This window comes from Callithrix jacchus, chromosome 2, assembly GCF_049354715.1.
Source record: "Callithrix jacchus isolate 240 chromosome 2, calJac240_pri, whole genome shotgun sequence".
In the NCBI taxonomy this organism is placed as follows: domain Eukaryota; kingdom Metazoa; phylum Chordata; class Mammalia; order Primates; family Cebidae; genus Callithrix; species Callithrix jacchus.
This window is the reverse complement of record NC_133503.1, coordinates 174,831,003-174,843,582: the sequence shown is the minus strand read 5'-3', so window position 1 is coordinate 174,843,582 and position 12,580 is coordinate 174,831,003.

Here is a 12,580-nt window from a genome sequence, read left to right as displayed (position 1 = left end):
TAAAAAGCTTCAATAATATATTTGATCAAGCAGAAGAAAAAAATCAGTGAATTTGAAGATAGGTCAGCCAGAGAAACAAAAAGAAAAAAGAATGAAAAAGAGTGAAGAAGTGAAGAATACCTAAAGGAATTATGGGACCCATATACACATAAAGGGTTCAAGAAAAACAGAGAAAGACAAGCAGAAACCTCATTTAAAGAGGAAATATGGCTTAAAGCTTCCCAAAGCTGAGGAAGGATATGCAGATCCATATTTTTGAGGCCCAAATCTCAAAGAGGATGAGACCAAAGAAATTTACACCGAGACACTTTAAAATAAGATTGCCAAAAGTAAAAGACAAAGGGAGAATTTTGAAAGCACAAGAAAAGTGTAACTTGTCACATGGGAGGGTTTCATAAGACTCTCAGTTAATTTCTCAGCAGAAACTATGTGGCCAAGAGAAAGCAGGAAAATATACGGAAAGGGATGAAATAAAAGAGTTTGCCAAAGAATACTATAACCAAAGTGTTATCCTTCTAAAATGAAGAAGACATATTTTGCCAGACAAACAAAAGCTGAGGACCTGATTTACAAGAAATGCTATAGGGTGTTTTTCACATTAAAATAAAAAGATGATAAACAGCAATACAAAATGATATGAAACCTCAGACTCATTGGTAAATGCAAACATGTAGAAAAACAGAATAGGCCGGGCGCGGTGGCTCAAGCCTGTAATCCCAGCACTTTGGGAGGCTGAGGCGGGTGGATCACGAGGTTAAGAGATTGAGACCATCCTGGTCAACATGGTGAAACCCCGTCTCTACTAAAAATACAAAAAATTAGCTGGGCACAGTGACGCGTGCCTGTAATCCCAGCTATTCGGGAGGCTGAGGCAAGCGAATTGCCTGAACACAGGAGGCGGAGGTTGCGGTGAGCCGAGATAGCGCCATTGCACTCCAGCCTGGGTAACAAGAGTGAAACTCTGTCTCAAAAAAAAAAAAAAAAAGAAAAGAAAAACATAGAATATGGTAATAGTATAATAATGTATAAATCACTTTTAATTTAGTACAGAAGTTAAAATACAATAATATTAAGAATATTAAAGCTATCAAAATTTGTAATAGAGATACAATGTTAAAATGTAAATGGTGGCATCAGTAGCCAAATATGAGAGAGGGAGAAAGTAAAAGTGTTGAGTATTTATATGTAGTTGAAATTTAATTGTTATCATCTTAAAATAGACTGTAATAACTATGAGATATTTTAGGTAAGCTTCATGGTAATCATAAAGGTAACACCTGTAGAAAATGTCCAAAGAAACAGAGAAATAAATCAAAACATCACTACACAACAAAATCACTGAAACACAAAGGAAAAGAGCAAGAGAGGAAAAGAAGAAAAAAATAAAACAACTGTAAGACAGAAAGAATGCAATTAACAAAATGGCAATATTAAATTCTTCTCTACCACAAATTATTTTAAGTGGATTCAACTCTCCAATCAAGATATGTATAGTGATTTAATTGTTTTAAAAAATAAAATGAAACAAACCCCAACTATATGCTTTTTGCAAGAGACTCACTTTATATTTAGGGATGCACATAAGTTGTAAGGTGAAGGCGTGGAAAAGATAGTCCATGCAAAAGAAAGAAGAGATGGCTATGATTGCATTAGACAAAACAGACTTTGAGTCAAAAACTGTAGCAAAAGACAAAGGAGAACATTTTATATAAAGGTTCAGTTAATTAGGATGATATGACAATTTTAAATATATATGCCCCCAACATAAGTGCACTTAAATCAATAAAGCAAATACTGACATCTCTGAAGCAAGGTATAGAGAGCAATATAAAAAATAGTAGGAGGTTTCAACATCTCATTTTCAATAATAGATGGAACATGAAGACAGAAAATAAGTAAATAGTGAATGTAAAGAAATCTTTAGAAAAAGTAAACCTAACAGATATATACAGAACATTCTACTGAATAGCAGCAGAGCATACAACAGTTTCCAAATGCACGTAGAACATCCTTCAAAATAAATCATGTCTTAGATCACAAAATAAGTCTGAACAAATTTAAGATGATTAAAATTTCACTGAGTATCTTTTGTGACCACAATAATATGAAACTAGAAGTGAAGATCAGAAGAAAAATTGAAAAATTCACAAATACATGGAAATTAAACAACATACTCCTAAATAATCAATGGATTAAATAAGAATTCAAAAGAGAATCATACAAAATCTTTACTCAAATGAAGATGAAAATCAAATACACCAAAACATATGGGATACAGCAAAATTAGTACTAAAAAGGAAGTTTTTACTCACAGATGTCTACATTTAAGAAGACAAAATATCATGCAGTATTTGTCCTTCTGTGACTGGCTTATTTTACTAAATTGTCACAATGACAGGATTCCCATCTTTTTAAAGGTGGAATGACATTTCATTGTATATATGTTAATGCTTTTATCCATTCACACTTTGATAAACATTTAGGTTGTTCCCTTATCTTGTTTATTATGAGTTATGCTGCAGTTTATAAATATTACCTGATTTTGCTTATAGGAGTTATCTCAAATAGTTAAAGTCACAGAAGCAGAGAGTAGAATGGTGGTTATCAAGGCCTGGAGAGAAGAACAAATGAGACATTTTGGTTCAAGAGACATAAGATTTCAGTTAACACAAGATGAGTGAGTTTTAAAGATCTGCTACATAGCATGGTGCCTATGCAGTCAAAATTCTTAGTTAAAAATTCTGCACAGTAAACTTAAAAATTTGTTAAAAAGGTAGATTGTATGTTGTGTTCTTACCACAGAAAAACAAAGCAGCAAGAACTACAAAGGAGCAGGAAGAAACTTTTGGAGGTAATGAATATGTTTATTATGTTGATTATTGTGGTAGTTTCACAGGTGTATGCGTATGTCCAAATTCATTATATTGTATACATTAAATATGCTCAGTTTTTGGTTATCTCCATTATACGCCCAAAAAAAGATGTAAAAGATAGAAAATTTACACCAGTCATTCTCATAAAACACAAAAATCTGAAATAAAATATATTAGCAAAGAAATGAATGTATTAGGAACAAATTAGTCTTTTATAGGAAGACTTGGTAAGATATTCATACCCTAATTCTCCAGACCTGTAGATATGTTACATTTCATCACAAAAGGGACTTTGCAGATATGATTATGGTAGGGGTTTTTGAGATAAGATTATCCTGGATTATCTGTGATTAGCCACCTAGTCTAATCACAGGAATCTTTAAAAACAGAGAACCTTCCCTGGATGGGTCAGAGATGTGTCATTTGAGAAGAACATGTCTTATCATCAATGGTTTTGCAAATGGAGGAAAGGGCCAGGATCCAAGGAATGCCTGTGGCCTTTAGAAGCCAGAAACAGGCATCAATTTATAGCCTCCAAAAAACGAGGAATCTCAGTCCTATTTCTGCAAATAACTGAGTTTTGCGAAAAACTAGAATGAGAATGAAACAGGCCCTCCTTTAGAGGGTCTTTAGAGAATTCAGAATGAAATGCAGCCCTGCCGGCACCTTAATTTTAACCCTCTGAGACCTATGCTAAACTTCTGACCTATAGATTTTTAAGATAATAAGTTTGTATTCTTTAAGCTGAGAAATTTGTAGCAGCAATAGAAAATAATGCAAAAGATGAAAGTGATTTGGCCTTCAAAAATTTTAGCAGAGTAATTTTTAACAAAAAAGAATAAAACATATGATCAATAACTTAGGTGTAGAAAAAATCATTTATTCGATAAAATTCCATAACTGTTCATGAAAAAAACTCTTAGTAAATAAGAAATAAAAAAAGAAACATGCAAAATATGATAAAGATTGTTTTACACAAGCTACATCAGAAATTTTCCAGAATAGTGTTATGTTAAAATCTTTCTTTGAGATTTAAAATAAGGCCAGGATGCCCACTATTACCACTTTAAAATAAAGATAACTTTGGTAAAATAAGAACAAAGGAGTAGATTGATTGCAAAATTTACCCCAATTCTTTATTTCTCACTGAATCTATGTTTTTGCAAGAGGTAGAGTTTCTTTTATTGCTACCTTGAATCTGGGTAGGTTTTGTGAATTGTTTAGGCCAATACAATGTGGTAGAAGCGACAGTGTGACAGTTCCTGGGATATATCTCAAAAAGTCTTGCATGCTTCTACCTCTCTCTATATCCTTGTTTTCACCATGTCAAAAAGCCTGAACTAGTCCCCTAGATAACAGAGGCTGTGACTATCAAAGCTGAGGGAACACATGGGCCGCTGACTTCCACTGACTCCAAGCCAGTGAGAAAGCTCAACCCAGGTTAGTAGCGCCCCTTTCCTGACTCCCAGATGACTGCTAACATATGAGTGAGCACAAATGAGACCAGAACAAAAGTCCTGGTTATCCATAGTCTCATGAGCTACCATTTTAATAATACGTTTTAAGTCACTAAAAAGAAGCACTTTGAATTCAGCTTTGTTGTCACAATGGGGACTAATAAGATTAAGGTGATTATCATAGAGAAAATATGACACATGTATTTACTAGGAGGTAGTGACTCATAGTTATCAATTATTAGATACCTGCAAGTAATTTATATGTGCATGTCTAATTCAACAGCTTAGTTAATATAGTTATAAATGTACAAATATTTACTGATATGCTCTCAAACTAATCTTAAATTTGGATGGAAGTTACTATCCACTGAATTTATGCCCAAGTAACAGTTGACTATTTCTTATAAAGTTCACCAATAATTTTTAGTAACTGGTTATGGCAGAATAGATATTCAATCAAATAGTAAAGAATGGCAGAGAAAGGAGATGTTCAAAAATAGATAAAATAGTTATTAAAAAAACAATAATATAGTTAGCATAGACTGCATTGTCTGATGTACAGAAAAGGGAGATTCAAGAGTATGCCCTTATGTTCTATTGGCTAAGATATGTCAAATTCAACTTTCTCCAGCTGCTCAATGCCCATTGTTCTTTGTCTCTCCACTACTACATTTATCTTGAATAAAGTAGAACCAAGGAAAATAGTACTCCGAGCCTATCCATCTTGATAACTTAATGCTTCTCGGTGCCTGCAGCATTGCACATTAACGTTTTGAGTAAAATCTATAGGTCAATAAATCTCCTGCTTGAAGCACAGTGCCAATCTCTCACATACTGTAAAGTACCATCTCTTCTAACCAAATTTTTAGACCCTAAATTTATTTTTTCCAGATGATTCTGTCACAATGTTGGATGATAGAAAACAAGCCATATGTTAGCAATGCTTGCACACATCCAGATAGGCATTAGCATGAACTACTACTTGATAGATGACCACATTAATGTAAATATATCTTCATTTTAAATCTATGGGCCATGGAATTGCTGAAAAAATAATTCTAACTTCACATTATCCACAAAAGGAAAATAAATTACAAGGAAAAATTTTTCAGATTCTATAACACAGATAATAATATTTCTTGTCATTATTTCACAGAAATATTACATAATATGCACATAAAGTGCATATCTAATTAGAGATTTGTAGAGTATGAGTATTTAAAATTACAAATACTTGCAGTAATGTGTGTTCACATAAACAGTTGCATTAGCAATACAATCTAGGGGCAGCTACTTTAACTCTCTGAGTTTCAATATATTCTGTTACAAAATACACTAATGACACTTCCTAAGACCAAAAGAAGATCATAGGTAAGTATTTGCTGTTTGTCTTGGATCAGATATTACATTCAGCACTTGAGAAACACTGTATCAATTAATTTAACTTGAACACAATATTATCTACATGAAGTAACAAAATGTACGGAAACTTCTTAGCAGAATACTGATTCAAAAAAGTAAGTGATAAACACTATTAGAAGGCCACAAATATCAAAGACAAAAGATAGATAGATCCACAAAGATGAGAAAAAAACAGTGCAAAAAGGCTGAAAATTCCAAAAACTAGAACCCCTCTTCTCCTCCAAAGGATTACGACTCCTCACTAGCAAGGGAACAAAACTGGGCAGAGAATGAGTTCCTTGAAATGACAGAAGTAGGCTTAGAAGGTGGGTAATAACAAATTCCTCCAAGCTATCAGATCATGTTCTAACGCAATGCAAGGAAGTAAAGAACCTTGAGAAAAAGGTTAGAGAAATTGCTAACTAGAATAACCAGTTTAAAGAACAAAATAAATGACCTGATGGAGCTAAAAAACACAGCACGAGAACTTCATGAATGGTACACAAGTATCAATGGCCCAATTGATAAAGCAGAAAAGGGATATCAGAGACTGAAGATCAACTTAATGAAACAAAGCATGAAGACAAGATTAGAGAAAAAAGAGAATGAAAAGGAATGAACACAGCCTCCAAGAAATTTGGGATTATGTAAAAGACAAAATCTATGTTTGATTAGTGTACCTAAAAGTGATGGGGAGAATGGAACTAAGTTGAAAAACACTCTTCAGGATATTATCCAGGAGAACATCCTCAACCTAGCAAGACAGGCCAACATTCAAATTCAGGAATCAGCAAACACCACAAAGATACTCCACAAGAAGGGCAATGCCAAGACACATAATTGTTAGATTCACCAAGGTTGAAATGAAGGAAAAAATGTTAAGGGCAGCCAGAGAGGAATGTCGAGTTACCCACAAAGGGAAGCTCATCAGACTAACAGTGGATCTCTCTGTAGAAACCCTACAAGTCAGAAGAGAGTGGGGGCCAATAGTCAACAGTCATAAAGAAAAGAATTTTCAACCCAGAATTTCATATCCAGCCAAACTAAGCTTCATAAGTGAAGGAGAAAGAATATCCTTTACACACATGCAAAGGCTGAGAGATTGTGTCACCACCAGGCCTGCCTTACAAGAGCTTCTGAAGGAAGCACTAAATATGGAAGGGAAAAACTGGTACCAGCCACTGCAAAAACATACCAAATTGTAAAGACCATCAACACTAAAAAGAAACTACATCAACTAACAGGCAAAATAACCAGCTAGCATCATAATGACAGGATCAAATTCACACATAACAATATTCACCTTAATTATAAATGAGTTAAATGTGTCAATTAAAAAAAACAGATTGGCAAATTTGATAAAGAGTCAAGACCCATCGGTGTGCTGTATTCAGGAGGTATCTCACACGCAAAGACACACATAGGCTGAAAACAAAGGGATGGAGGAATATTTGCCAAGGAAATGAACCCCATTAAAAAGTAGGTAAATGATATGAAAAGACACTTTACAAAAGAAGACTTTTATATGGCCAAAAAACCTATGAAAAAAAGCTCATCATCACTGATCATTAGAGAAATGTAATTCAAAACTACATTGAGATACCATCTCACACCAGTTAGAATGGTAATTGTTAAAAAGTCAGGAAACAACAGACAACAGATGCTGGAGAGGATGTGGAGAAATATGAATGCTTTTACACTGTTTGTGGGAGAGTAAATTAGTTCAACCATTGCAGAAGACACTGTGGTGATTCCTTAAGGATCTAGGACCAGAAATACTATTTGACCCAGCAATCCCATTACTGGGTATATACCCAAAGGATTATAAATAATTCTACTATGAAGACACATGCACACGTATATTTATTGCAGCACTATTCACAAGAGCAACGACTTGGAAGCAAATGCCCACAATGATAGACTGGATAAAGAAATTGTGGCACATAGACACCATGGAATGCTATGCAGCCACTAACAAAAATGAGTTTATGTCCTTTGCAGGGACATGGATGAAGCTGGAAACCATCATTCTCAGCAAACTAACACAGAAACAGAAAGCCAAATACTGCATATTCTCACTAATAAGTAGGAGTTGAACAATGAGAACACATGGACACAGGGAGGGGAACATCACACACTGGGGCTTGTAGAAGAGTCGTGGGCTATGGGAGGGATAGCATTTTAGAGAAATACCTAATTTAGATGACGGGTTGATGTGTGCAGCAAACCACTGTGGCATGTGTGTACCTATGTTGCAAACCTTCACATTGTGCACGTGTATCCCAGAACTTGAAGTATAATAATAAAAAAAAGTGCGTGATAAATGTCAGTATCCATTATACTCCATCTTATTGGAAATATGACAAAAGTGTTGTATTTATGCACTTTCATTGATCTGCACTTCAACACTTTATGCTCAAAGAGCCCTAAACCAACCCAGTCCCTGCTAGATAAAATTTGTTAGATTAGATTACCTTTATCTCCCATCAACCTCATTGGCACCCATTTGTAATTACTGAGGAAAGAAACTATATCTCACAAGTCAAAGTCTGTGCCACACGGCCAGAGAAGAGTTTAATATAGGAATTCCTAGTAATTTGTCTTTGTAATCCCATAGTGCTTTTGCTCCAATAAGAATGAACTATCACCATCAAAGCTGGTATGAATTTTGGGTGACTCACAACTTTTAGAGGAATACTTAGATCTCATGATCCAGTATGCTGAATCTGTCAAAATACATTAATTTAACTTGACCAAATAGCTGTGCTCCTTTAGTTTATGCCACTCAGAGTAACAGTAAACTGTATTACTTCCTTTTTTACAGTACTATAAATCCCTAATTCCTCATGTTTTATTTAATGTTTCTTTATTTTTCTTTTTAAATATATAGTGGCCATATAAAAGCAATTTTGACAGTTTTCTATCTCAAGAGACATCAAGATCTATGAGCACATTTCAGAATTAGTATTATTTATGAAATTTCCTTGGGACAAATTGTCCAAAAATGTGTTGACTTGCTGTGAAAGTTGCTATTAAAACACACAGCAGGACCTGTCCACTTTAATAGCCCCTAATGTAGTAATGAAACTCTGAGTGGACCTCACCAGGGCCTGTAATATCTTCCCTAAGATAAATAAAAAGAGACAGAATGAATATCACCTTGTGGTAAATATCCTCTATATACACCGTGAAAAAAAAAGCAGATTTGAGATATGCTTACTCATATAAAACCTCGAGACAAAAGATCACAAGCAGACATATAAAAATGTGGTTAATGTATAAAGATTATCAAAGAATCCTAGAGTAGTCTCTAGACATAAATATTATAAAAGTTTTGCCTTAATTGCTAGCCATAAAAAATGAGTGGTAGCCTACCGACATGTATAAATTCTAATTTTGTCAGATCTTTAATAACATCCAGTTTCTACCGAAATGTATAAATTCTAATTTTGTCAGATATTTAATAACATCCAGTTTCTAAAGATGTCTATGCTGAACTGCAGATTCCTTAAAGGGACATTCCTGTGCTTACATAGCATTATAATAGTTCTCAGTAGGTAAGGTGTCCCCACCTTATTAGTACTAGAGTCAGCCAATGTAAAATTAAACAGTCCAATTATGTTTTTCCTTGATAGAAGGAATAACTTACTTATACACAAACAGAACATGTGTATCTTGATATATGTATCATGATTGGCATATACATCTTCAGTTTTTTTAGATATTTTCACATTCATGAGAAAACCAATACTTCTGTATCTCCCTCTTCTATGAAATAAAAAGATCATCATTTTCAATTTTTCTTCTATGTGCCATTGAAATAGAGAGAAAGGGAAAGCTTTGGTTTAAATATCATTGGGGAATGAGTAAATATGATATTTTTTACCTCCAAAGAACAAGTTTAATGATTCGAAAGAGGCATGGGAATAAACGGGATATTTTAATCTTTATTTCCACACTGCAGGTATCGACATGGACTCTTTTGTCTGTTCACACTGACACTAAGCTCTCAAGATTGCATCGTTAAGCATTATGATCTATGGGTCTTGTAAATGCCCAGCACTGTGGGTAAGTGCAAGCACTTTGAATTTCAACCTCATGTGTTTTCTTTATAGGTCTGTGGATATTGCCTCTGAGATCTAGTTATATTTCCCAGTATGTCAGCATTCGGTGTAAATTCACTCAGTAGTCAGCAGGTTGCAATTGTTGGGAGTGGGGTTCTAAGAACTCACATAGAGAAAAATGAAGCTTCTTGTTCAGAGGTCCAAGTGAGCAATAGGAAAGTCTTCTGGCTCCAGCTCAGGGTTCAGGGTTATTGTCTGTGACCATCAAGCAGTGGGCTGTAGCAACTTCAAACATACAACAGTAACAAAGCAAAAACACAGCTCAAAGGAGATTTGCCTTGAGTGGGGTAGAATATGACCAGACAATGAAAAACAGCATAGATTCTCTTCCAGCAACACTGACAATGCTCTTTTTCAGCTAGAACAAAAGTGAAATGAGCGAGTATTCTCTCTCTTTCTTTCCTTCCCCAAGCTAAATAACAAAAAGCTTAAAAGAAATTTCAGATTAGATATTAAATTTACCTACTTTTTACTTTTATTGATATTTTTATTTTATTTATAACTAAAAAAAATTAACATCAATGAAAATATCATCCTTATTCCTTCCCCAACTCAAATTTTATCACATAATGACCTCTAAACATAAACAAATACATTTTTACATAGTTGTAATAAGAACAATTAAAAGAAAAAGCCAATAGCTGCTTTTACCTGTCAGACAATATGAACAGTAGGTAATTATGTATGCTCCAGTTTCTATATATTGTTAATATAATTTCAAAACTATTAGTCTGCTAAATTTTATAACCTTTAGGAATTCCAAAGCACAAAATGTGTCTTTAATGTCTAATATGAATACGTGTTGCATTATGACTACATGAAAATGTAGAAGTTTTAATCCTAAAGAGGGAGTAGGTGGATTTAAGTCCTGCCCCCAAATACTCTTTAAAGGAATTCAACTTGAAAAGTGATTTTGCCTCTCAAAGCCTCAATTTCTTTACTTGCAAAATGGGGATAAGATTGATTTTATTTACAGCATTATTTATTTACTACATAATATTTACTTCATGGAAAATGCTGAGGAAATATTATTTATACAGTACTTATGAAATAAATAGAACTTAAAAGACCTGATGTGCTATTACAGCTCCAAAATGGTGCTCTTATTGGGGGTCTGCGGGAAAAGAGGCTGTTTCTTTTTGGTGAATATTACACTGGTGAAATTTATAAAGACTAACAGAGGTAGGCTCAGCTGTTAAAGTACTTTGAATAAACTTCACTATTTTAAAGCATAACTCTATAAGAACAAGTGTTTTCAGTTTTTTGTATTATTTCAGAATGATTTACTTATTTTTAAAATAATTAAATGCAATTGAAAAATATGCCTTTTCAATTAATTTCAACTTTTCTCCATTTCTCCTATGGAATTCTTTCCAATTACTATGTTAAATAAATTTGTCCATTGATTAGACTGTTTCCTAACATAATGTGCATCTCCTCTGTAGCACCTTCTTTCTCTCTTATTTCTGAATTCTTTGAGCTGCCAAAAGATGAGTTCTTGGCATCAGTCTTCAATACCCTTAGAATTTTATAAACTTTGGCCAGAATCGGTGGCTCACTCCTATAATCCCAACACTTTTGGAGGCCGAGGTAGTTGGATCACCTAAGATCAGGACTTTGAGAACAGCTTGGCCAAGATGGCAAAACCCTGTCTGTTCTAAAAACACAAAACACAAAATTAGCTGGGTGCCTTGGAAGATGCCTGTAATCCCAGCTACTTGGGAGGCTAAGACAGGAGAATTGCTTGAACCCAGGAGGCGGAGGTTGCAGTGAGCCGAGGGGGAGTACAATGTGGGAAGACAAAGTAGAAATCTATTTCCAAAAAAAGAAAATAAAAAAAGAGAATTTTTTAAGCTTTACCTGTAATTGCAAACTGTGAAATTCAGAGTGCTATTGGAAAGTGTAATATAAAATAAAATATTATTGAATATATAATAAGTAAATACCAAAACAAATAATGTCTATAAATATTAGATTTAAAACAAAATTAGGACATACCTTCTTTATTTATATTGAACAAAACTTAAAACATTAAAAACCTCTGGAGACCTCTTTTTCTGTTTTTAAGTTAATCTCATGAATTTACGGCAGCACTGTTTGGGGAACTCAGATGACTTCTACATTATTTCACTAAATAAAATCTCCTTTCAAGAACTCTATACATTAATCACAAACAGAGTGTTTAAATGTTTAAACTTTTAAATACTCTATGACTTTCAAGCGCAAGAATTCTATTTTATTTTATGCAAACAAAAATGAAAGAAGATGTGGAGGACAAGTATACACTGTAACAGTTAATGACACATTTTTCCCATTTGTTATATTATCAATTTTTATTTACTTTATATGGCAGCATTAAGGAGAAATGTTGGAGTGTTAGTATCAAGTAGCAGAACACATTGTTTTTCAGTTTTCTTGCTTCTTTGGTGCAGTCTACCTACATATAAATAACGTGATCTTAAGTAATAGAATAAAGAATGATTCAAATATTTTATATGCCCACATATTTTTGCTCCATTTTAAGCTGTAAACAAGAGTATAATCTTCAAAAGCTCCCTTACAGAAAGGGACACTGTCTTAACAATCAAATAATAAATTTGAACCCAATATGTGTGTTTAATTTGGCTTAAAATAAGTAATTAGTAGCTAAAAAATTAAGATAGCTATTATGGGAATATATACATATGCCTTATTCAAAGTCATTGTCTTATCCAAAGTCAATATT